At 46.7% G+C, this 26,294-nt stretch overlaps 1 protein-coding gene across 5 annotated transcripts in view; it reads left to right on the top strand.

Annotated features, from left to right (window-relative positions):
• Positions 1-26,294, top strand: part of FCSK (fucose kinase) — an 808,393-nt gene that overhangs the window by 499,578 nt on the left and 282,521 nt on the right. The gene's annotated exons all lie outside the window — the stretch shown is intronic.

Raw genomic sequence — 26,294 nt, 5'->3', positions numbered from 1 at the left:
GAGGTTAAATGTACAGAGAGAAGGATTTTGAGGAGTTTTCCTGTACCGGGAAATTGCAGCCAGATGAACTCTTACTGAAGAGAAAGTGAGACCTGATTTAGCCAGAGAGAGGAGGTACGGCAAAATCTGCTCAGCAGGGGCTCATAGAGGATGAACGTTATTTTTTCCACATCAGCAACAGAATCTTTTCCATTTCAAACTATATGTTTTGATAGTGCTTTCAGCACGGGATTTAGCAATAATTTCTCTACAGTCTTGTGGAATATTTAGATCTCTAAATTCTAAGAATTAAGGAGCCATGCGTGCAGGTGAAGAGAGTGTGGATCCGGATGAATCACTTGGCCCATGTTCCTCGATAACATTGTTGATGACTGTTGTAGACGAATGGGTCTCGCTTGCGACAACAGGAGCAGCTTTGGAAACCAATATTGCCTGGGCAAACGATTTGCTATCAGGATTAGGCAGCAACCTTCCGATTTCCTTTTGATTAGCACCCTGGGAATTAACGGGATGGGGGGAAAAGCGTAGGCATATATCCCTGACCATCGCATTAAAAGGGCATTCCCCCATGACCCTGGTAGTGGAAACCTGCTGGCATAATACTGGCATATGGTGTTCTCCTTCGTTGCAAAGAGGTCCAAAGCTGGTTTCCCTCATCTTTGGAAGACCTTGTCCAACTGTGATTGTTCTAGTTCCCACTCGTGGCAACCAGACTGAGACCTGCTTAACATGTCTGCTAGAGTATTGTGCAGATCCTTGACATGTTCGGCCTTCAACGAGATTCCATGGTACGTTGTCCATTCCCATAATTCCTGCGCATCTTGTGATAGCGTAACGGATTTTGTTCCTCCTTGCTTGTTTATATAGTACATGCTGGTCGTATTGTCCGTACGGACCAACACTGAGGAACCTGCTATTCTTGGCAGGAAAGATTGGAGAGATAGCAATATGGCTTTGAGCTCCAAACTGTTGATGTGCTGCCTTTTCTGTACCAAAGACCATTTGCCCTGGAATTGCAAGTCCTGCAGATGAACTCCCCATCCCTCCATGGAGTCGTCTGTTAGAATGAAGTCTGGGGTATTTTGAAGAAAGGTTAGGCCTTGAACGAGATTTGTCGCTTGAGACCACCATTGTAGTGTTTCCACCATCTGTGTTGTTATTCAAATTACATCTTCGAAGGATCCCAAAGCTTGTTGCCACTGTTTCTGCAACTCTTCCTGAAGAGGTCTCATCTTTAGTCTGGCTAGAGGTACCAGGTTTATTGCTGAAGAGCACATCCCCAGGAGCGATTTGAACATTCATACAGAAACTGACCCTTTTCTTGAAATGGTCTTTGCCAGCCTTTGTAGATGCATCTGTCTCTCTTGAGGCAAATAACCCTGGGCGGACAACTACTCTACGCTCGCGAAGTTTGCGTAGTTTGTGGTACTTCGCGCTACGCGAATTGCACGTAGCACAGTGCAAAATCGTGTAGCGTAGTTGGCATTTTTTGCTCGCTCGCGGTCCTCAACGTCAAGTTGGCGACCGCGAGCGAGCAAAATGACATCCCGGCGAGACTTTTTCCTCTTTCACGATCAGCAACATCAAGTTGCCGATCGCGAGCGTGGAAAATAAACCTCCCAGCAAGATTCTCAACGCGGTGAGGTCAGGTTCTCATTGCGAGTGGTCGCGTATGCTCGCAATGAGAAACTACCAGTCCGCGTTGAGAAAGCTGCCGCTCGAGTAAAAATTTACTCGAGCGGCAGAAAACGACAGTTCGCACTGTGCAAGATGCCGTTTTCAATGACTGCACAATGCGGACAAGCATCCGGCACTGTGCAATCATCGCGAACAGCGCACTACGCAGTTCACGTAGTGCTACGCGTATCTTGCGTAGTGCGAAGTGCACTTCGCGTAGCTACGCGTAGCGCTACTACGCGAACTACGCCCAGGGTTAGAGACAAGAACGCCTTGCATTGAACGGTGTCCAAGGATGCTCCCAGAAAAGATATTACTTGAGTTGGACGTAAAATTGATTTATCCCTGTTTAGGGTGAGTCCCAATGTATTTAATAGACGGAGGCAAGCTCTTGTTTGATCGACTTCCAGCGCTTTTGCTGCTTTGAGCAGCCAATCGTCAAGGTATGGAAAGACTTTGTGGAAATCAAAAATAATTGCTGTTAGCATGAGCTGAGGCCATCTTGTTTGCAGCATCCATTTTGTTAGCCTTGTGACTCTTCCGTCTTTACTGCTGCTTGGTTTTTGTATTCTGCTTGAGTAATCAGCTTTAGTTAACTCCTTCTATTCTAAGCTCAAGCAATGTATATGTGCTGAGAAAAGGCCTGTAGCTGCTAGAATGCACCTGACTAAAGACATAACTGTCAACTGTGTCTTGCAACTGTAAGCACTCCTGCTCCCCCTCCAACTTTGCTAAGTGATCTCCCATCTGCCCATGTTTGTTGGTAGTTATTCGTGTGTATGCTTGTACCTTCTATTTGTAACTACATGCTTACTCTGCAACAAACTCTGTATATAAGGCCTGTGTTCTGTGACTTAATGTACTACCTCAGGCAGCACTTGAGAGTGCTGTGTGGACATAGTCCCACTCATGAGTGATTAATAAACTTGTAGTTTGAATTCCGGCTTCAGTGCCAATCTCTATTTTGTTGGTTTAAGGACCCGTGGACAGAGAAGGGTGACCCCTGCACCTGTGTGCCCCTTAAAAGGCACATTTCCACAACTTGAAACCCCTGAGACCGCAGGGCCGCCACTACTGGCGCCAGGCACTTGGTGAAAATCCGTGGCGCTGATTTTAGGCCAAACGGGAGCACCTTGAATTGATAGTGGGTACCAGCCACTGTGAACAGTAGATCTTTCCGGTGCTTTGGGTGAATTGGTATATGGAAATATGCGTCTTCCATGTCGAGCGAAGTCATGAAATCTCCTTTGTTCAAGCATCCCAGAATATCGGAGAGTGTTACCGTCCTGAACATCTGTTTCTTGAGAAACTTGTTGAGTTTCCTTAGGTCTAGAATCGGTCTTCAGTCTCCTGACTTCTTTCTTATTAGGAAGAAGCAAGAATAGAAACCTCTTCCCTTCTGAGTGAATGGTACTTTTTCTATTGCTTCCTTGAGGAGCATGGTCGAGACTTCTTTTTGTAATAAGTGAAGACGAGGGGGAGGGGGACCACTGGGTGGGGTGATAGGTGGCCGTTTAATAAATTCTAGAGTGTGACCCTTGGTGACTAGGTCCAAAACCCAGCGGTCTGATGTTATCTGGTCTCATGCCACTGCTGTACATAAGCAGAAATCTTCACACCCACGGGTACATGAGGCAGTACTGGTGGTATGGATGCCAGTGTTTTCATAATCTTCATGCCCTCCTGCCATATATGGTCGATAATAGGAATTGAGTGAACCACCTTCATTGTGTCCTCTTTAAAATCATATAGAAAACATTCTGTTTGTTTTACAGTAATGGGTAGATGGAACCTGTTGGCTGCCCGTTACATTAAATTGTGAAATCCCCCGATATCCTCTGGGGAAGAGTCTGAAGGCAAGTGCGGAGAAGGAGATGGCGTTGGAATCACATAATCATCCCAAGGATCAGGTACAGATGCCGGGTTTGGTAATTCACCTTCCTCTACCTCTTCTTCCGAAGAGGAAGTGTTCTGTTCTTCAGGGTCAGCTGCCCCCGAGCCCATTGCCTTCACAGGTGTGCAAGGCATTTGAGGGATTGGTGCGCCTGTGGGTTCTTCCACATGAGGAACCTGCTCTTCTGGTGGACATTGTTGAGGAGGGAATCGTTGTCTCTAATCCGCTAACATGGCTTGCGTATCTTGTATTAATGGTGGCGGTAGATGAGCCATTTCTATGTGGCACGGTTTCTGTTGGAGTTTAAATTGGTAGCTATGACGTGGAGCCATATAGTATTCCTGGTAATAACGTGCCTCCTGATAATCTTCCTCCCCTTCATCATCATCTTGGCATTTTACATGGAGCTCACATGGACTATGAGCTACCCCACAGAGGTCATCATCATCCCCCTCTTCCTCGATATACCCTTCCACAAGATTCGATGGAAGTAAAGGTGACACCTTGCTATCATCCTGGAAAGACAGGCGTAAAAATGTCTTTGTTGGGTAGTGACCTGAGTTATCCTCATCGACAGGGGCCAAGACGATGCAGAAATTATAATCAAGGAGATTTCCTTCGTCGACGGTGCTGTCATTGACAGTGCTGTCGTAAACTGCAGTGTCATTACGGGTGCCGTCATCGACGGTGTCTTCGACGATGGTATCTTCAGAGACTTTAGTAGATAGAAAAGGGGACTGGATCGCCATCGTCATTGTTGAACTATGCTTAAAATGGCCACTGAGACTCCATTTCGTGATGCCATGCTCTCTGCAACCTGGTGAAGGATTGCTTTCTATGTCTCTGTTAGAACGTGCTTAACCCTCCTCGCTCCTTGCGGTTGAGCCGATTCCAGAAGCTGCTTGTGTACCTCGCCCCCCCCAGTTGTGCCAGAGACTTAGCCACATCCTGTCCACTGTTGGTAACTCAGCCTCTTACACCATCAGCTGTGCTCCGTGACCACGCCATCTGGGCGCTGAAGCAAGAGGCTGTGTACATTGTGCAATCAGAGACCAACGCTCTCTGACCACGATTACGCCACCTGAGACTGATGAGGAACTTGTTGGATGTGTAAAGGGTGTGGCTAGTGCTATAATTATGTGTGCGCTGCGGAGTGAAGCAGCAGTCTCCGTAGAATTGTCTTTGTACCATTCTGGGACCGTCCTTAGCTCGAGCTAATAAATTAAATTTACTTTCCTCCACAGCTAAGTTGTCTTGGCCTCTTTGTTAATGCATGAGTAATCAAGGCGAACCCGTAGATTCTAGGTGTCCCCTGTACCGCTGGCTTTGACCCTCCAGTCGGGAGGGGTCTCTAAAAGCTGGTTCTACAATTGGCACCCAAACGTGGGGCGTCTTCGGTGGTCGTCATCGAGCCTGGTGGTCGTGAGGGGTCCGTGATCGAATTCCAAGGGAGGCGTGCCACTACATCGGCTGAAAATTGTCCTTGTGGGCCCGAGGTCTCCGATTGCGTGATTCCTCCCTCCTAGGGGCTATCCGACTGTGCCCCCGATTGACGCCCCAATTCCAGTTCCTAATTTTGGGAGATCGAGACCTTTGTGACACTTGCTGTGCGAGGGAAGATTAACGGTCAGGTAAGAGTGGGAGTGACCCATTTCTTTGGTGAATTGTATTTGGTTTTGGGTATTGTTCGACTTTTGCAAAAGCCGAAGCCAAGGGGTAAGTACAGTCATATGCTGTAACTGTTTAATTGTACCCTTTGATGTTTGGAACCAGGATACGCGTCTAGAGATGCCTGGATTTCGGAAATTTCGGAAATGGTGTTGTTGTTGTTGTGCACAGGACTCCGCATTGGAGGAATCTTGTCCGATTCCTCCCTTGGGGACCCCTAATCACGGAGTCTATGTTAAACATGGTATTGGCCCGATTGTGTTTTCCTCACTCTGGCACAAGTATATAAAGGGTATTGCTGAGTTACAATGGCCAATGCATGGTAGTTTTGAACGTCCTGTATTAGACAATCTGGAGGAGAAATTGTTTCAAAGAAAAGTTAGACCTGCGATGTTTGATTCCTTTCGGGTTTGGCGCAAGGAGTCCAAACAGAAGGAAATCAAACTCAAAAAGAGCGAAGCTAAAACAATGCGTATGAGTGTGATTCAGAAGGCCGAGAATCGTGATGATCAGAAAATAGAAGAGGGTATAGTGATACATGATAGATTACATCAAATGCAAACAGATGGATGTTACGTTACTAAGAAGGTCCACGAAAAGGCCCTTGAAAAGGAGGATGACCCTCTCATGTCCTCCATGTTGGACACCCCTCCACCTTATGCTCCCACCATGTACCCGGCCCTTGATCACGCACAATTGGCCCTAGCTGCCGCTCCAGTTGTTGCCCCTGCCCATGCCCTGGTTCATCCGATTCCTCAGTCACTCGTTCCCGATGCCCCGACTGTTCAGGCCACTGTACCGGTGCAGGTCCACCCTTCCCCTTCCCTTGTTGCTCTTTCCACTGGTCCCATGCCTGTCCAACCCAATGTGCCTTTAACTCCCGTCACAACTAATCCGTTTCTTGTTGACAGTCATCCGACACCTTGCCCCAGTGCAGGGCTATTAGCAAATGTTTGGTCAGTGGTCCGTGATTATATCCCTTATGTAACCCCGCATAGACCACCCACTCCCAGACGACGTACTTTGCGCAGACAGATAGGTAATACACAGGAACAACTCGCTATGAGTCAACAGGCTCGTATGTGGATGGGAAATGGCACTATGTACACCGCTCAGGATATATGGATGACCATGGATCAGTGGACGCGCATCCAACAGATTGACAATTTTTGTGATATGTGTGACATACTGACCCAAATGTGGGTAGATTTGGTAGAATCAGGTCCACCCCCAGATCTGTCTGACCTTCGCAATAAGGTGGTGAAGGGGGACATTCAGGGCCTCGCACTATTCTGCGATCTGATCATGTTAGTAGTCTTTAGGGACTCTTTATCTGATGCCATGCTGAATAAGGGTTTTCCAATGAGGGCGGTACAGCCTGTTTGGAGGGACCGCGTTGCTGGCATGGGTGACCAGCCTGACATACCGGCTGGTTTTAGGCAAATGTGGGTCCATGTCCCTTGGAAAAGGTCTGATGTCCTCCAGCTTAAAGCCAATTGCCTGACCCGCGTAAAAATCCAGCGGGTTATTACAAGGAATTGACTCAGACCGTCGAGTCTTGCGTGATGACTTTAGCAGATATCGATATGTTAATGGGACAGGTAGTACCAACTGAAGTATGGTCTAAAATACGTCATAATGATCAGGCAGAATTTGGCCACACTTGGCAACAACTTGGGGAGGCCGACAGAGCTCGAACTGGCGGTGAGAAACCTGATCCCATGATCTTGGCCCTTCCGGCCCAGATACTGACCGCCATGAAAAAGATGTTGACACCTCACCGTATTAATTGGGATAAATTAGCTGCTTGCAGGCAAAAGATAGATGAAAGTGTCTCAGACTTTTTCACACGATTTGAAAGCACGTTCACCGACTACAGTGGACAGGATATGACTTCAGAGGGGGGACAGCGACTGTTTGTGGATACATTTGTGTCCAATTTGTTACCAGAACTAGGGACTAAGCTCAAAATGTCGGAAAGTGCCTGGCCCATTTCCATCCCGTCTGGCATTTTGAGAATGGCCCAGTATTATGAGAATAGGGAGAATGAAGAGCGAGACAAAACAGATAAGAAGACTAAAGATTTCAAAACAAAGGTATTTCTCCAACAGGCATACCCGACCCAGACCCAAAACAGGGGTGCTCGAAGTTTCAACGAGTTGCTCAGAAACCTGCCCCCGTGACTCCTTGCCCACCGCTGGGGTCCAATCAGTGCGCTTATTGTCGCCAGGAGGGCCATTGGCGCGATGAGTGTCCCTTGTTGGTCCGGAACCACTCTGCTCCTGCTGACCGCTTCACAGGGAAACAGCCCCAGAGAGGACGAGGACGAGACGGACTTAGAACCCAGTCACAGGACAAGCGCCCCCTCATGCACGAGAATAGATTTGATGCAGCCAATTATGAAGATCGCAATTTTTTTACTGAGGTTTATGGGCCCGAAGAAGGGACAGGGTTTCTGTCCCACTAGGATTGCCAAGGACAAGGAAAGGGACCCGTGCCTTTTCCTGTTGACCAGAAGGGACCATATATTCACGTTACAACACTGGGTTCTACGGAACCATTCTTGGTCGACACTGGTGCAACCAAAAGTTCTATTGCTAGGTCTAAAGTCCCTGGGGCCACCTTGTCTGCCGCAAATAACGTTTCTGTGGGGTTTTCTGGTACCCCAGTGTTTAGCCCCGTCTCACAACCACTGGAACTAACGATAGGACCCTACACGGTTGATTCCCCTTTGGTTTTGACTTCCACATGTGGAGAACATTTGTTGGGTTTAGATCTATTGAAAAGATTACATGCCACCATATACCGTTCTCCTGATGGTGTTTACATCACTATGGGCCCCCCTACCACACACCCAGTATATTTAGCCTCCTCAGATCCCCTTCCCCAGGAACTTCAAAATGTCCCTCCCACCCTTTGGGCCCAATATGATACTGATGTAGACCTTTTGTCCATACACCCCTTTTCTGTTACCCTAAAGGAAAATGCTCGCCTTCCCCGACTTCCCCAATACAAAATACCCAAAGAAGGGGAGAGGGCGTTACTCCAGATCATTTCTGAACTTGTTGACAAGGGCGTGGTTGAAGAGACAAGAGGCAATGTGTGTAACAGCCCAATTTTGCCTGCCCTCAAATGCACTGACCCTTCCAAGCCCCCTGTTTATCGTTTTGTCATTGATTTACGCGAAATAAATAAAATAGTGGTTCCCCAGTTTCCTGTGGTCCTAGATATCACTGCCTTACTCACTATGTTCCCCCCGTCGTCATGTTTCTTTTCTGTCATGGATTTGAAGAATGCCTTCTTTAGTATACCCGTTGATGAACAGAGTAGGGATCATTTCGGATTCTCATTGGCAGGTCGTAGTTTCCGGTTCTGTAGAGCTCCACAAGGATATACAGAGAACCCTTCCATTTATAGTCAGGCCCTCAAGGTCCAACTTGATTCCCTGTCCCTACCTCAAGGTACCGCATTACTCCAGTACGTTGATGATTTGCTCATAGCAGCAGACACCGAGGCATTATGTAAAGAAGCTACGATGAAATTGCTCCTGCATTTGGCACAGTTCAATCAAAAAGTTTCCCTCTCCAAGCTCCAATATTGTCGACATGAGGTTACCTACTTAGGTCACCCCTGAACGAATACAGACTATCAGTAAAATGCCCCAACCAAAAATGCAGAAATAGGTCCGTGCCTTCATTGGTATCACTTCCTACTGCCGCCAATGGATACCCAATTTTTCTCTACTCATTAAACCTTTGTTGGCCCTCACACTTAAAGATAATCCTCACCTGCTTCCTTGGACAAATGAGTGCCAGCGTGCATTTGAAGAACTGAAAACCACCTTGTGTTCGGCCCCGGAGCTAGGCACCCCTAGTTATCAGAAACCCTTCACTCTTTTCATACATGAGCGTGATGGTTGCGCATTGTCCGTATTAACAAAGCGTTTCGGTGACAGATAACGCCCCTGTGCATATTTTTCTGCAGTTCTAGATCTTGTGGCACGCGCGTTGCCCAGTTGCTTGAGAGCAGCAGCCGCAGCTGCCATATCCATTCGCCAATCTGCTGGTCTGGTTCTTGATACTGCGCTTACAGTTATGGTTCCTCATGCAGTTGATACTTTATTGAATAGGACAAAAACTCAACACCTTACTAGTGCACGTTTGTCCGGATATGAGTTGACTCTCTTAGCCAGTCATATCACCATCCGCCGCTGCAGTACACTGAATCCAGCCACATTGTTACCCTTTGTTGATGGTAACACTAGTTCTGATCCGCATGATTGTGTCCTCCGGACAGAGGAAGAGACTAAAAGCCGTGTAGACTTGACTGACACACCCCTCACTGATTCTGATGGTACCCTGTATGTGGATGGTTCTTGTTTCAAACTTCCTGATGGTAGCACAACTGCCGCCTATGCCATCACCACGTTACAAACCGTGGTGGAGAGTGAGAGGCTACCTTACCAATCAGCACAGGCCGCTGAGTTAGTGGCGCTGATAAGAGCGTGTGAATTGAGTACGGGGATGGCCGTCAACATCTACACCGACAGCCAGTATGCTTTCGGAGTGGCCCATAATTTTGGGCGACTGTGGGCTGAGAGGGGATTTTCAACTTCTCACGGTACTAAGATACAACATGGTCAACTGGTCAGCAGACTGTTAGAAGCATTGACCCTTCCTTCCAAGATAGCTGTGATTAAATGTAGCGCCCACAAGAAAGTAACAGATGACATAGGAAGAGGTAATGCATTTGCTGACCAGACTGCAAAGGAAACAGCAAAAAATGTCTCCACCCGTATGTATGTAGCTGGCCCCTCAAATTGGGTACCGGAGGGAGGGATGCTTGAGGACACTCTTGAAAATGTGAAGGAAATACAGGCGGAGGCAACTAGAGAGGAAAAGACTCTCTGGGAAGAGCAAACAGGCCTATTAGATGAGAATGGCTGTTGGACGGATCTGTCTGAACAACAGCGGTGGTTGTTACCAGATGCCTATGTTTTGCCAGTGGTCACTATGGCTCATGGCCCAGCTCATATTAGTGCAAAAGGATTTGCAAATTGCTAGCTCCGGTATGGCAAAACAAGCACATCCCAAAATATGCTGAGAGGCTAGTCAGGAATTGCATGATTTGTTTGATGCATAACCCAGGTAAGGGCACACCAACACCTGCTGGGAATTTTGCGCCCCCATCTTGCCCCTTCCAGGTGCTCCAAATAGATTATATTCAGATGGAAAGATGCAACAACCTCCGATATGTCCTGCTGGTTGTGTGTGCCTTTAGTAAGTGGATTGAGGCATACCCCCTTAAGGACAACACTGCTATCAGCACTGCTAAGATCCTGTTGAAGGAATTCTTTCCCAGATTCGGAATGCCCAGAATAATCTGGAGCGACAACGGAAGTCACTTTACAGGAGAAATAATGAAGAAAGTGTGTGTAGGGATGGGGATCAAACAGAAGTTCCATGCCGCCAATCGCCCCCAGTCAGCGGGACTGGTTGAACGCCACAATGGGACATTGAAATTGAAATTGGCTAAAATACAGGCTGACACAGGACTGTCTTGGCCGGACGCCCTGCCCCTTGCCCTTTTATCAACTAGAGCCACGGCACATTCCCGAACCGGACTATCTCCTTATGAAATAGTGTTTGGTCGACCAGCTAATGTTTGGGGAGTGCCCCGCCCAAAGAAATATTCTGATATCGAATACGCATTGTTGATTGATTACTTACATGAATTGACCACTAACCTGCGTCCTATTCATCGTCAGGTACAGGACATCCTGCCACCCAAACCCGAGGGCCCTGGCCACACCATCCAGCCAGGTGATTGGGTCTGCATCCGCAACTTCCAGAGGACCAAGAACCTGGAGCCGAGGTGGAAAGCGCCCCAGCAAGTGTTGTTGGCTACCAGGTCTGCAGTGAAAGTGGCAGGAAGAAAGAATTGGGTACAAGCGACGCACTGCAAACGAGTGCCTCTGCCACTGCCATATGACCAGTGGGTCAAGAAGGGCCTGGGAGACGACGAATGTGAACAAGTCCCACTCTTTGTACCCTTCAGTGACGCTAACATTGCCTGGGCTTCATCTGAGCGAGAGGACGACGACATCCTGCAAGCTGCTGTTCCTCCACGTTTGAGGCTGCTGGACACTCAACAGCCGGAGCCTTTGTTGCCTGATCAAACAACGCCCGGGCCCACCAGGTACAACCTTCGACCCAGAAAAAAGGACTGAAGAGACAAAGGTCTCTGCCCTCTACCTCACCTGGCCTGACGTTCGCTGCAGGGCTGTGATATTTGCAGGCGGATATATCTGACCGGTACCGGTGCAGCGGACCAGAGTGTGTCAATAGGACTGCTGGAATCACTGTCTGGTGAAGCAACCAACAATCACAGGCAGCAACTAGGGACGACCGGGTGAGGCATGACGCTGACAAAAATGAACGCTGAAAGCTTAAAGGACAGGAAAATGAAGAAAAGAAAGTACATAAAGATAATACATGGCCGGTACACGATCTGTCTACTTGTACTCATAACTATTTCACTTGTACTGGCCTGCCTCAGGTGGATAACACACGCTGCCCTTGCAGCACCTGAGTCTCCTACCTTTACAGAATTGCCTCATCAGCGTGGGTCATTGCCCCCCCACGTGCAAACAAGGGCAGAATTTTATAACAATACTTTCATTCAGATGTTACACCAGCACCAGCTTGTGGTGAATACAACAAACTGTTGGGTATGTGGGTTGCTGCCCCATACTGCGGGCACAGGGATGCCCCTGATTCCCGCTTATCTCGAGCCGGTTCAGCCTACGGATGGTTTATGGTATTCTTTGACGCCTTCTATTCAGGTAAACCATCTACGCGATCCCCAGGGAAAATTGGAGCAAGCAAGCATTCACCCACATTTTGGCTACGGAGTGGCCGAATATGAATAGGACTTCACCCGAAAAGGATGAATATGAGAACAACCAGGGGTCTTTCTATCCGCTGAGCCTCACCGGCAGTGGAGGGAGACGACGGCTGCCGCCCCTCAGGGACCTCCCTGTCTTCCCACATTCTCGACGATACTGCATCGAGAGCAGTGGAACAGTATGGGTGGGGGAGAGTGACTGCACCTACACGCTCCAGCTTAATGGCTCGACTCGCACAGCACTGGTGGCTTCGCTCAATACCTCTTTTGTGTGCGGGAGCAAGGCCTACACCTGGCTGCCCAAGTCATGGGCTGGCACCTGTTATATCGCTTGGTTGCTTACCCCAACATACACAGCCGATGCAACACACCACATCCAGAAGAGAGGTGTAATTGACGCTGAAGACACAGCTGGCCAAGAATTTTGAGACTTTGCTAAAGGGTTCCTCCCCTTTTGGGGCCCTATGGTCAATAGTCGCAATATTCGACACCTTACAAGAGTGGTAGAGGCCACCGGTGCTCTCAGTAACATCACTGCTGAACTTCAAGCGGACCGCCTCATGACTTTGCAGAACCGGAGGGTTCTTGACATAATCCTAGCGGACCGTGGAGGAGTCTGTAAATTGATCAGAACCAGCTGCTGTGTATATATACCTGATAATGCACCGACAGTTTATCAAGCAATCCAGAAGCTCCATAAGATTAGTTTCGACATCCATCAGGATGAGGGTTCATGGTCCCTAACCAGTTGGTTTTGGGGCCTGGTCTCTCAGTGGGGATGGAAGATATTGATTTTCTTTGCCATCATTGCAGCCGCATTCTTTTCTTGCTGTCTCTGTGTTCAATGTATGCCCGCGCTATGTAGCCTCTGTGCCACCTCTTTAACACCCAAGCCAGTAAATTCACACCACCAGAATGCCATGATGATGCTTGAGAAGGAGGTCTAGAATATGATGGACATTGACCTAGGTGATGACTGAAAGTTGCCTCTTCATGGCAAAAGGAGGGACTGTTGAACTATGCTTAAAATGGCAACTGAGACTCCATTTTGTGTTGCCATGCTCGCGGCAACCTGGTGAAGTTTTGCTTTCTATGTCCCTGTTAGAACTTGCTTAACCCTCCTCGCTCCTTGCGGTTGAACCGATTCCAGAAGCTGCTTGTGTACCTCGCCCCCCCCCGGTTGTGCCAGAGACTTAGCCACATCCTGTCCACTGTTGGTAAGTCAGCCTCTTACACCATCAGCTGTGCTCCGTGACCACGCCATCTGGGCACTGAAGCAAGAGGCTGTGTACATTGTGCAATCAGAGACCGACGCTCTCTGGCCACGATTACGCCACCTGAGTCTGATGAGGAACTTGTTGAATGTGTAAAGGGTGTGGCTAGTGCAATAATTATGTGTGCGCTGCGGAGTGAAGCAGCAGTCTCCGTAAAATTGTCTTTGTACCATTCTGGGACCCTGTCCTTAGCTCGAGCTAACAAATTAAATTTACATTCCTCCACAGCTAAGTTGTCCTGGTCTCTGTGGTAATGCATGAGTAATCAAGGTGAACCTGTAGATTCTAGGTGTCCCCTGCACCGCTGGCTTTGACCCTCCAGTCGGGAGGGGTCTCTAAAAGCTGGTTCTACAGTTGTGACGGTTGCCGTCGATGATGGTGTCGACGATGTTACACATATTGTCGTCGACGAGAGAGAAATTGCCGTTGACGATGGCTTTTTTAACTGTTTTTTACTCACAGTATCGGAAGAGGAAGATCTCTGACGATCTCTATCTTTCTTGACAGGCGTAGAGGGCACAGACAGCTTTGGTTCAGAGGAATGCTTGGTAATCCTCTCCTTGCTTACAGGCTTTTCTTGGAAAGCTTTAAAATGTTTTCTTCCCTCACCTGAGGATCCGTCCTGAGATCTAGCCCTCTTGTGGGATGTTGAAGCCAACTCCTCTTCCTCATCAGAAGAACAAAATTGTTATTTTGTGGTTTGAAGCCACAGTAGTAATCTTCCCTCTCTGTCCTTGAGGGTTTTGTTAGAGAAGGTGCAACAGATCTTACAGTCTTTCACCTCATGCTTGAGATATAGGCAATAAATACATTCTAAAAAGACAATAATATGGCAACATAATGTGTGCAACATACTCCCTAACCCTCAAGCGTCTTTGATTGTGTGTGGTCTCACACTCACATTAAACTGAGATGGAGGTCTGCATAATATGAGTAGTTGCCGTCCTAAGAATAAGAGGAAGCACACACGCTTGCTGGAGACACTTGGTCTTAATGTGAGTGAAACGTAAAAAATAAACAGCAGCAGCTTCCGAGAAGAAAGTTCTCTTTTTCACACAGCCAGTCAATGATCCGTTTCTTTCCTGGCTAAATTAGAATTGTTTCTCAACAAACAGAGAAGTCTCCTTATTTCTCTTCCATAAGGAGTTATATCCGTTTCAAGTGTAGTCAGCGCGTCCGAGCGCGGCCTAACGAAAGGAAAGGAAAATGAAGTCTTTGTCTTGCGTCGCTTTTATAACAGGCGGGTGCTCTTGAGCACGGAGCGCAGAAAATGGAAACCAGCAGGGAGGCACTTATCTCAGCAGGTCAAAAGCTTTTAGCAAGTTCGGGAGGGCGTGCCAAAGGTAAGGTTAATCCGTTTTCTCCTGCAACAGGTTTGCGCGTTCTTCGCGCACGGAAGGAAAATAATGTTCCAAACAGGTTGGCGCGTTCTTCGCGCACGGAAGGAAAATAATGTTCCAAAACAGGTTGGCGCGTTCTTCGCGCACGGAAGGAAAATTATGTTCCAAACAGGTTTTACTTTTCACACACGAAGGGATGGCAAGTTGGTGCTTCCTTGCGCCCGGAAGGAGATATGCAAACACAAATGGATACAAGAGCCCCCACGGGAGTATCACTCAGCAGAGATGATCAGAAGTGCAGGGGATCACGATGATTCAGGACCGGCAGGTTCCAACGGTAGAAAGAAGCCAAGCAATTAGTGTTAGGGGCGGGCCTCATTTAAACACAGGGTCAGCTGATACCTCCTCAGGCTGCGTGGGATCACACACAATCCACTCACCCACCCAGATGCATTGTGGTACTAGTAGTGTAAGGGGCCTAAGACTAAGTGCATGATGCTAGACGTGTAACAGTTGAATTTTGTGGTATGATGTTGAATTCTGTTTTCTAAATTTAATATATGTGGTGTGGAGTGGAATTGTGCTGTGGAGTGGAATAATGTGGTTTGGTGTTGAATTATGTAGTGTGGAATGGATTTGTGTGGAGGCGAATAGTGTGGCATGGAACAGTGTGGTGTTGAGGGAAAATATGTTGAATAGAATTATGTGGCATGATGTGGAGTGTATTTATGTGGAATGTTATGTGTCATATAGAGATGATTTAAGTGGAGTGTATTTATGTGGTATTGAGTAGCATGCAATTAGGTGGGGTTAAATTATGTGGCGTTAAGTGGTTTTATGTGGACTGTAATTGTTGTGTGGTGTGGAATTGTGTGGCTCTGAATTGTGTGTTGTGGAATTGTGTGGCATTGTTTTGATTTATGTCCCGCTGAATGCATGTTGTTTATCTACAGCAGTGCTGACTGAGTACATAAAAAAACGGTGAAAACTTCATGCACAAGCTTCAGAAAAACAATGTTAACATTCGTACAATTTCTAGAAAGAAAGCTGTGCTGTTTGGAGTTGCTGAGTGAGCAGAATTATTTTTTCAATTCCAGTAAAGGAGTCATTTTGTAGGAACCTGTGGGTTATGGTTGTTTGATTAAAACAAATAGCCCAGATGTATTGGTTACATCTAATATTCTCTGTTTACAGGTCTTGAGTTCCCTTGGATTTTGAATTATATTTTACACTTTGGAAAATAACGAGATTAAAAAAGGACATTTTTTACAAAAGCAGCACACTATCCCATATTAAAGAAAAAAAGCCTTGGAAGATATTACAAATATTTTTTTATGATAGGCTAGTAGTGTTGGGTTTATCCCGTAAATGTTTGTTAAAAAATAAATATAAAAAGAAATGGATGATTTCGACTAAATTTCACACTGTATCATATTATAGTAACAGGAAAGCAGCACATGTTTCTTGAAAACAGACATAGCCTTTGGTTGCTGATCCTTATCTTATCAGGGCTGTCTCCTTCCTGGAGCACCCATTAAAAAAGCTTGAGAAGCGTGAACACTTAGCTATATACTCTACTTAAGAATAACAAAAGACTGGCTTTCTCAAAACAGTGACAGTTGCATTTTCTAAAACTTTGTGTTCTAGCAACTGAAATGTGTGCTAAAGAAAAACACTTTCTTTGCACTAAAGCCAGAAAACTGCATTAAGTGACAGTAAATAAAAGATGCAAGGGGCTGTTACTGCACTTATAATAAGCATAACAAGATTATTTATAAAGTGCCTTCCCTCCTATGTCCGCAGAGACAGCGCATTTTGGACACAATGTTTCTTTAATGCATTGCTAAACGGTCTCGGCAGACATAGGAAGAGAGAGGGCAATTCATAAATAATATGGTTCTTTGAAAAGTACCACACTTCACCTTTGTGGAATTGTTTTTAACATCTGAATGGTTGTAAAACTCTTGTTTTTGAGAAAAAAAAGATGACTGTGGGGAAAACTACATTTAATGTGGGTTTGCCAAAAAAAAGTGTTTTTTCCAAGTTTAATCTTTCTCTGCCAGCATGCATTACTAAATCCTCCGTTTACAACACTCATTTCTGCATGGCAATTTAAACAAGCAACAGGAGGGTGGGATGTTGGTGCTAATTAAAGCAGGGTGGGGGTGTCAATGTAAAACTCGCAGCAGACAGCTTTGATTAAAGAAGCATGAGGGAGGAGAAGGGAGCCAAGGAGAGGGAAGGAGCGTCTGTCAGATGTCTTGCCTGTGATAAGAGAAAGCCATTTAAGAAAATAGTGCCCACAGACAGTAAATAAAACATACAGGGTAACACCACAGTAAGAGGGCCAGTCCTCACGGGAGGTTACAAAGAGAGACAAGGAAGTACTAAGGAGGGACTACTAAGCCTATTGACGAATCAAAAGCCATCATTTACAAAGGACAGGAAGAGAAGCCAATTGTAAAGATAAGTGGAAGATCGGCGGAGCTTTATGCACATATGCTGAATACTGCATGTCTGGAAGAGACAGCGTAAGCGCTGCTCTATGCAAGATCTGAAAAACAAAATGATTATCATTTGATGTTTCCTTCCACTGCAGAAAAGCAGTGCGGCAAAGCTCCTCCGCCTTAGCGGATGAGCCGTCCCAAGAAAGAACTTCAAAGCTATCGCTGTTCCCACTCCTGATCTGCCTACCCTGTATCGCCGGCTTCTAGGAGACCGCGTGCTTAGCAGCGGAAGGATTACAGAGATAATGACTTTCGGGGCACCACTCCGCATGCTACTCCACTGCCTCATCTCGACTGGACCCCTGGCCCTATCCAGGGCCGGACTGGTAATGCCGGGCACCGGGCAATCCCCCGGTAGGCTGCCTGGGGTGGGGGCCGTTTTTTTGGCAGGGGGCCGGTTTTGTTGTTGGGCCGGTTTTTTGTCCGGCGTGCCACGTTAATCAATAAATAGAGACCTGCTAGTAGTAGTCTGCGTCTCTCCTCACTGCTCCGCGCTCCGTGCGGGGGCAAAAAAAAGCACACCATCAATAAATCTCTGGACTTTCTTTTTCTGTACTGGTGCAAATGCAATCAATATCATTATTTAAAATAGGGGGTGGGTCGCGCGCAGCGCGCAGCGCAGATGTCTCCGCCACCGCGTCTGCGCGGTCTCAGTTCACCCACCTTAGGGTGGGGAGGGGCGGCATTGGTAGTGACAAGACATGCGCATTGGGGTTCGCGCAATAAAAAGTGCGCGTGACTCGTGAGGCCCGAGCATTCCAGAACAACTAAGCCAGCCAGAGACTGAGGCACGCTGCACGCACCCCATAATTTAATTATTTGAAGTAGCCCCTGCCTTCGTGTCCCACTCTCCCTCCCTGCTGCTTGCTGCTGCTGTCGACTGTCTGCAGACTGCCGCCGTCCCGCCGCCCGCAGGTGAGTGCATTTTTGAAAACTGCATTTTCATCATGGCATTGGCACTAGTCTGAGGGCCGAGTCGGGCCGCGGCCGGGCCGGGATTAAAACAAAAGGTATAGAGGCGGCCTGCAGCCGGCAGTCACTTCGGAATTACTGCAGTCAAGTGCATTGCTGCGAGGACGATGGGTTTTTTGGTGCAGCAGCCTCTGCTACGGGCTCACTAGCTGCAAGATAAGGAAATATGATCGCAGGAGCTCAATGCTGTATTTATCAGGTAGTTGTGGGGGGAAGAGGAAAATCTAGTGAAAGCACCCTCACAAAAAGGAATTTAGAAACACCTGGCCTCCTCACTGACATTTCAAATAACACACGGCGGTGAAAGGCCTATGATGCAAGCCTTCTCATAGACATGCTGACTTGTTGCTCGTAGCAGTGGGACAGCAGTTAAAGGACAGTTTGAGAGGGGTTTTCTTCTCTGTCATGAACAGATGGTAGGACCAGATTATAATTTACAAACTTGTTTAAAATTACCTAGCACAGAGAGGCTCGAACCTCCCCTTTGTCTTTTTGGAATAGTGTGTTCTGTGATATTGTAAGCCATAAAGTTAAGAAAATAGTGAACAAGAGGTTACAGTTTGAGAAAGTCAAAGCATTGGGCTTATGTTTCACCAAAAATCACTACTGGGTGGCTACTATAAAGGGGGCTGTCCACCACATAGAAGTTGGAATACTCTGTGTTGCTATAATCATGCTGCATATTTTCTTCGCCAGGCTTGTGCATAATAAATAACTATAGATGCAGCCAGCCTTTGTGTGTATACTGACTTGGGGGTTGACAAATGGATCCCTACCTACAGATTCCTTGTTGGGTCTTTGGCAGGTGTTATTCCATGTTTCCTTACTGACCATGGCAGGGCCTTTGATGATGTCTGTGGTATCCTCACTGCAGGCTCGATAGACCCTAACCACAGGCCCTAAGGGTCCAAGAGAGTTGTTCCTGGTGTGGCCAAAACCTTGGCATGCATAAGTAAGGCTCCAGAATCGCCTAGGACAACTATACCCTTTCAAAATGAGCTCAGGCACCCTCTTTTCTAAATAAAAAAAAAGGCAACGTCCAGCTGGCAGTTAATTGGGATCGGTTTTCCCTATTCTTTCAGACGTTTGTTAAGCTCAACAGTTAAAAAGGAAGCCCAACTTACCAACAAACACCAGACTCAGTTAACACCTGGCTGTCTTAGTAACATTGACAGATGTGTACCAATTTAAAGGGAATAGGTATCTCTAAAATAGAGTCTCATAAAATAAATCTAGCTTTAATTTCCGACTGATCCCATTCCAGTTTTGTAGCCACTGTGCTGCAAGTTCACCGGCCACACTAGGCTCTGCAGCAAATCTCAGACTTCAAGGCGACCATGCTGCAGCTTTTACAGATGGTTTGGAACTCTCTGGTGCACCTTTGGGCCCCACAGATTCATCAGGAGCTTGAAGTTGGTTGGGCGTCTGGTGGCGGTTACTCCACCAAAGCCAACTGACCCTGTACTTCCTCTCTATTTCATGGTGTAGAATGCTCCCTGATAATGCTCACTCAAGCCCCTGTGCCACCAGTGGTTTCAACAGTAGAAACATCTGCTGAATTCGTGAGCGCCGTGAATGCCGAGTTCGGATGGCAAGGTCCGGACCGGAGCCAGAAAATGATCAGTTGGGCCTATTATAGGTCTCCTGGAGGCACGAGCAAATACAGCGCCATGTTCATGGTCATGGTATACGAGGCTGTAGAGATGAACAGCTCTGCCAAAAAAGGCAGAGAAAAAAACATTTAAAAAACATATAATATACATTGAAAGGCATAGTCAGCTAGTTTAGAGGCTAACGTATTAACCGGTCGCCATTAGGACCACATGCACGTTATACCTTGGTGTACGATAAAACAATTCCTACATGTTTTTAATATTTGCTAAATCTGGCACCAATTAGCATGCTAGTGTAGCACGGAGCATGAAAGTTAAAATAATTGGGTTAAAGCCTTTTACTCCAAAACGTTCTTAATGCTGCTAGGTTTTTGGCTTAAAAACTAGACGTTCCTCCATTTTATCATGAAATTCTGCGTATCCATTGTCAACAGGCCACTAATAGACAAGCACTGGCAAAGCCAATAGGTCTTGCCAATGCGAAAGCTATTTGCTTTGGCAATGTGTTTTAGCCATGCTGTATACCAGTGTGGCTACTGTTCAGCATGTCTAAAAGTTAGTGGTGTGGAGTAGCGTGGGGTAGATTGGAGTGGGGTAAATTGGGGTAGTGGAATAGGGTGGATTGGGGTAGAGTGGAGTGGGGAAGATTGGCGTAGAGTGTAGTGAGGGTAGAGTGAGGTAGAAGGGAGTGGGGTGGATTGGGGTGGATTGTAATGGGGAGACATTAGGTAGTTGGGTAGATCAGCGTGGTAGATTGGAGTGGGGTAGATTGGATTGGGGTGGATTGGGATGAAGTGGGGTAGATTGGGAAGAGTGCGGTAGATTGGGAAGAGTAGAGACGATTGGGAAGAGTGGAGCAGATTGGGGTAGAACGGAGTGGAGTGGGGTAGACTGGAGTGGGGCATACTGGAGTGGAGGAGTTGGGTCTACTGGAGTAAAGTGGAGGGGGTAGATTGGAGTGGGATATATTGGACATATTGTAGGGTAGATTGGGACTGAGTGGGGTAGATTGGGGAGGTGTGGGATAGATTGGGGTAGATTGTATTGCAGTGGAGTTGGATAGAGAGGCGTGTGGTGGATTGGGATGGGGTGAGGTAGATGGGAAGGGGGTAGATTGGAGTGGGGTTGATAAGATTGGGTTAGGGTGGGGTAGATTGGAAAGGAGTATATTGGAGTGGAGTACATTGGGGTAAATTGGAGTGGTGTAGATTGTAGTGGGTGGAATTAGATGCAGTAGACTGGAGTAGGTTTGTTTTTTTTAGCATGTTTTTATTGCAATTGGTACGAAATCAAGGCATAATAAGGCAATACAGATAATGCAAGGTATCCATGCCATTGCCATATCCAGTTCAGCATGCCCAATAAGGAGATGGCGGCAGTGTTTGTCAATTATATGTTATCATTGTAAACTCATCTCAATATAGATTAGAGTGGGTTAGTTTGAGGTGGAGAGGGGTAGGGTAGATTGGAGTGGGATGGCCAGGGCTTGACTAGTTGTATATTGCACGTTGCCTGGGCCTTGCCGGCCCTGACTCCCGGAGCCGAGACAGTGACACACACGAACGAGCACAGAATGATTAAGCCACTCCGAGAGTCCGGCTACGCTAGTCCTACCCCCCGCTTCATGTCATAAACACAAAAGGCAGTGTTAGGGCAGTCACTTACCCCACAGCGGTTAGCACAGCACCCCTTCTTGCCTGGCTGTCGCCTAGATGTGGATGGCTGAGATCAAGATCTGTTCAAACTTCAAAGACAAATGATGTGTATTAAAGTAAATTGCCGCTTCCTTATAGAGTCGCCTCTCTCTAAGCCGAAGTGTCACCTCCCCCTAGGTTGTGAATAAAAGATTGGTCTAACCTTTGTGCCTGTCTATAATCTGGGATTATATTAGTATTCTTCTGTATCTGTCCTGTAGATTTGTCTTTTTGTCGTTCCTCTATGTCAGTCTGCCTTCTTTGTCTGTTATCTGTGTTCCCCTTTACCTGTCCTCACTTTATCTTCCTGTGTTTTTTATTTGTCCTTTGTGTGGCTTCTTGTGTGATTGCAGGTCAAGCCGGCCTACAGGCAGACCCATCTATTTGTGTGTCTTCCTGTGTATTGGTTATTCTTTCGTTCCGGTCATAGATGCATCTGTCTTCTTTCCTATGTGGTAAAAGGACACCTCCTGCCAGTCTCAGGTTTGTTCAAAATACGCAAATATTGTCATACTGGAAAACAGCAGGATCAGAATAAACTGTGCCTTTCATCACTGCACTGTCCCAGCTTCCGTCAGACCTTGGTTCACCCCAACTGGACCCTCAGAGGTCACACCACACACATTCATTGGCAAGACAATGCCACTTTCAAGGCCGCTGCCCCGAACCACCCCTGAGAAAGAGCTGTGTTGTCAACAGAGACATCTAAAGATTTTAGGACTGCACAGGAAAGAGGTGGGCAAACAGGTCACATGGATCAAGCAAGAGACGGGCAGATGTGCAGAGGGCACTGTTGACATCCCTGGTTTCTTCAAAGCATCTCTATTCCACTCCCACCTCCAACCACATATCCTGTGGGAGCTGCGCTGCCTATGTCTATCCTTGTTTCAGCACCATCTTTATGTACGTTTCTTTAGAAATCATTTGTCTCTCTTTGAAGAGCTTGGAAAACGAGAACACTTTCATATCGGGTTGTCTCTCAGCTAGCTTGTGGAATCAAACTGTTCTTTCTGGTGGTATTCTGGTTCTGGCAGCAAGGTATGAAAATATCCAGTTAAGTTGAGTTTTCTCAACTACTTTAGGACACATTTTTGACAACAAGCATTGATAAAGTCAGCAGGCCTAGCTTTAATGTGAAAACTTATGGAAACAGCATGTGTGTTTCAGGTACATGATGTGACTGGGTGGGTAACCTGGTGTTCTTTAAGGTCATCCTCTACTATTTACTGTGCTTTAAAGTTGATACAATTGAATATGTAATGGAAAATGTGCTGTAAAATTGACCATGTTGGTCTGTCTTTTTCCACAATTTTCTTTGGGGGCGAATCCCCCCAAGTAGTCGTCAGGCTCGCACGTTGCGCTCGCTCGCTACGCGCCGGATGGGGGCTGGTCTGGGAAAATTTGCCAGGGCTGCTTTCAGTTCCCAGTCCGGCCCTGGCCCTATCTCTCCCTAATTACGACCCCCACCCGATCTCCGTCACTGGCGAGAGCATCCTGTCGTGAACTTGACTTCTCCCGCAATTGATGCCTGCCCCACTCATGTCATTGTACCTCGCTCGGTCGATATGTTTTTTACCATCAACTTACATATTTAAAGCGCTGTAATACTCTCCGGCTTTGGTTTGCGTTGTATAAAGGCTGCACATAAACAAATATTAAAGGCTGCACATAAACAAATATTAAATGTCAGATTTGCCTATTTAACCAACAAAATCAAAGCTGACCCTCTCACCCCACAGCTCCCGCAAACATGTTCACAAAGGGAAGCTTGGCCCAGAGAACAGCCATAGGCCTGTCCCGGTATCCGAGGGCTTTCGACTAGTCCCTTTGAACCCTTGAACACTCCGTGCTGTCAGCTCCATGTCCTCTTCTACACCCGACACAGCAGCTGTCCCCCGCCTCTGTTTGAAGCTCAAAGGCCGGCCCGCCGTAGAGTTGCGGCGGAACAGAAATAGACGGCTTTTAGCCCTGCAGCCAGCGGTGAGCATCCCGGAGGAAGCAGCGGAGGGGAGGGGGGGCTGCTGGCTCAGCTGCGCCGGCTGTCACAGCGGAAGAGATTTATTGACCAGGGAGCCATGATCCGCTGTTTGATCAATGGAACAAGGCGCCATCAGCGCTCTGCTGGGAGGTAGCGACACGAACAGGAGATGGAGAGGGGAGATAAGGAGAAAGGGAGGGAAAACAGCAGAGGAAGAGAGGGAACACCTAGATAGACGGGGAGTGGAGCAGAAAGCTATAGGGACGCGAACAGGAGATTTATTTATGCAATTTTATATAGCGATGGCATTACCCGAAGGTGTTAGAGCGCTGTCCATAAGAAGTAGCAACGTTACATGTAGGTAACTAGTTACACATGCATTACGAATGAGGATCGAGATCATGATGCAAGAAGCTACAGGTCTGTGCAAGCTATACACAATGTATACCTGGGAAGAATTAGCAAAATAAGCAAGCCGGGCACAATCCATTAGTCATGCAACAGCCCTCTGGAAGCCTAAAGCAAACAAGATGGCGAAGGTGCTTAACCGAGTCCGGTGAATACGGCGTGTGATATTCATGAGAGATACAAATTAACATGTAGAGGAGATGTGAAAGTTAAGAGAAGTGGATTAGTCTGTCACAGGGGCAGAGTGAGAGGGGCGACAGGTGAGAAGGAGACATCCCGCGCCAGACCTTCAAAGGTGTCTAGGGGAAGCATTCTATTCAGAGCAAGCCCAGGACAGATCTGGATAAGAGGGACTAATTAAAACTATCTTTGGAAAAGGAGGGATCGCACTTCTGCTTTAGATATAGACAATCACTTAGTGGATTGCAGTCCCGGGGCAGAGAGTTCCAGACTCTGGCATCACTGTCAGATGAAGATTGGGTCCTTGTGTGTTCTTTTTTAAAGGTTGGGAGTTCAAGACCCAGGGTTTTAGCACTGTAAGTGGTTCAAAGCCCAGCAGAGATATTTAGCTTCGATGCCAGGTGTCACGGAGCGTGTAGTGCCTTATGCACGTTGCATTTAAGGTTCTGGCTTTAGTAGGAAGCCAATGGAGAGTTACGAGTACCGGTGAGATGTTGACATCCTTTTAACACCTGAGAGCAGTCACGCTGGAGCATGGAGCGCTGCTTTCAAAGGAGCAAGATGCTCTTTGGGAAGACCAGTCAGGAGGGAATTGCAACCATCAACCCTTGACTGCACCAGTGAGTGGACAACGGTCTTCAGATCTGGAACAGCAATGAAATGACATATCCCCATTGCAGCAACTGGAAGTGCGCATGTCTGATCATTGTATTAGTTTGCTTCTGAGTATTTCGTGTTTTATCAAAAATGATTCAAGTAATTGGCAAGATCAGTGATGGTCGGTTTGCTATCAAGAATGCATATTTATTGCAAAACAGCAAGTTCTCTTAAGAAGGTGACTGACCATAGGCTGGCCACTGAATAAATAACCTTGTCCTGTCCCCTGTACATACCCTGAACCACTCTGTATATATTGCACAAATTGTTTTTCCACTTGAACACATGTCACTTGAGCACCATATTTCATCTATTGCATACTGTCACACTCTGTAAAAAGTTTTTCTAAAAGGAACTTATTTGAATGAATCAATTCAGATAAAAATGCAAAGTGGATATGCATTCAATGTCTTTTCGTGATTATTTCCAATCAATGTACACATATGTATAGGCGTGGGCGATATACAGGTCTTATGAATAGTTTGGTTGTGCGACCCTGTGCGCATATGAAACAACTCTTTAAGCACCCTACAGAACCCCCTTTTTTAAAAATAAACTTTATACCCAGGTTCTGAGGGACACCGGGCCGCCCCTTTTTCTTTGTATATGACCTTAGGGAAGAGTCATCAGTGAAGAAAATTAGATAAGTTTTGAGTTTTGTGTTGTGACCACAGTGGTGTGGGTTGGAAATAAGTGTTTCAGGGAACTCTTCCATGATTCTGTTTGAAGTTTGTGAGTGTGCTTTTGAAAGATAAGGAGAGAGGGAGAACACTGGTTGGGGAGGGAAAGGAAGGGAGAGAATAAAAGATAGGGGAAGGGGAGGAGAGGAGAGAAACAAAACTTGACACAGAATGGGAGACTAAGAGATGGAGAGGGAAAGGGAAAGGTAGGGAGAGAGAGAACAAAAGATGGAGGGGAAGTGAGGTGAGAGACCTGGAGATGGAGAGGAGAAGGCAAGGAGAGAGAGAGAACAAGGGATGAACAGAGAAATAGAGAGAACAAGATATGGAGAGGTGAATGAGCAGTGCTTAATTTGAGCAAGCAATTGCTGGTGGGGCCCAACTGCACTCTTTTTGGTGACCGGAAGTTATTTTTCCATTATTAGACTTTGATCTCAAACAAGAGACAGAAAGGCAGAAAAGGGGGAATGTAAGGGAAATATCTAAAAACACTGACAATGGGAGAGAGCAGGGATGAAAAATAATCTGGAAGAGTGAGATAAATAGGCAAAGAGGCCTGGAAGTAATACTTGTAATAGTGACTAGAATGAAGAAGTAGAGAGGAATTTACTTCTCGATAGGTTACGTTTTAGATGGTGAGCGGACGTCCAGTCATGAAAAGATTTGAGAGTATTTGTGAAATGGGAGACATTTTTTGGAGAGGAGGTCTATAAATTTACCTGATCACATTAAAAATTATACCACAAGGTTATTTCCATTCACACTTTAAAGCATGCCCAATTGTGCTTGGTGATAAGTTCAAAATCAAACCAAGTACTCTTCTCAGTGAGATCTCCTAAAACAATA

Source organism: Triturus cristatus, chromosome 12 (genome assembly GCF_964204655.1).
Source record: "Triturus cristatus chromosome 12, aTriCri1.1, whole genome shotgun sequence".
Classification (NCBI taxonomy): Eukaryota; Metazoa; Chordata; class Amphibia; order Caudata; family Salamandridae; genus Triturus; species Triturus cristatus.
Note: the sequence above shows the minus strand (reverse complement) of the source record. Positions and strands in the feature narration are given on the sequence as shown.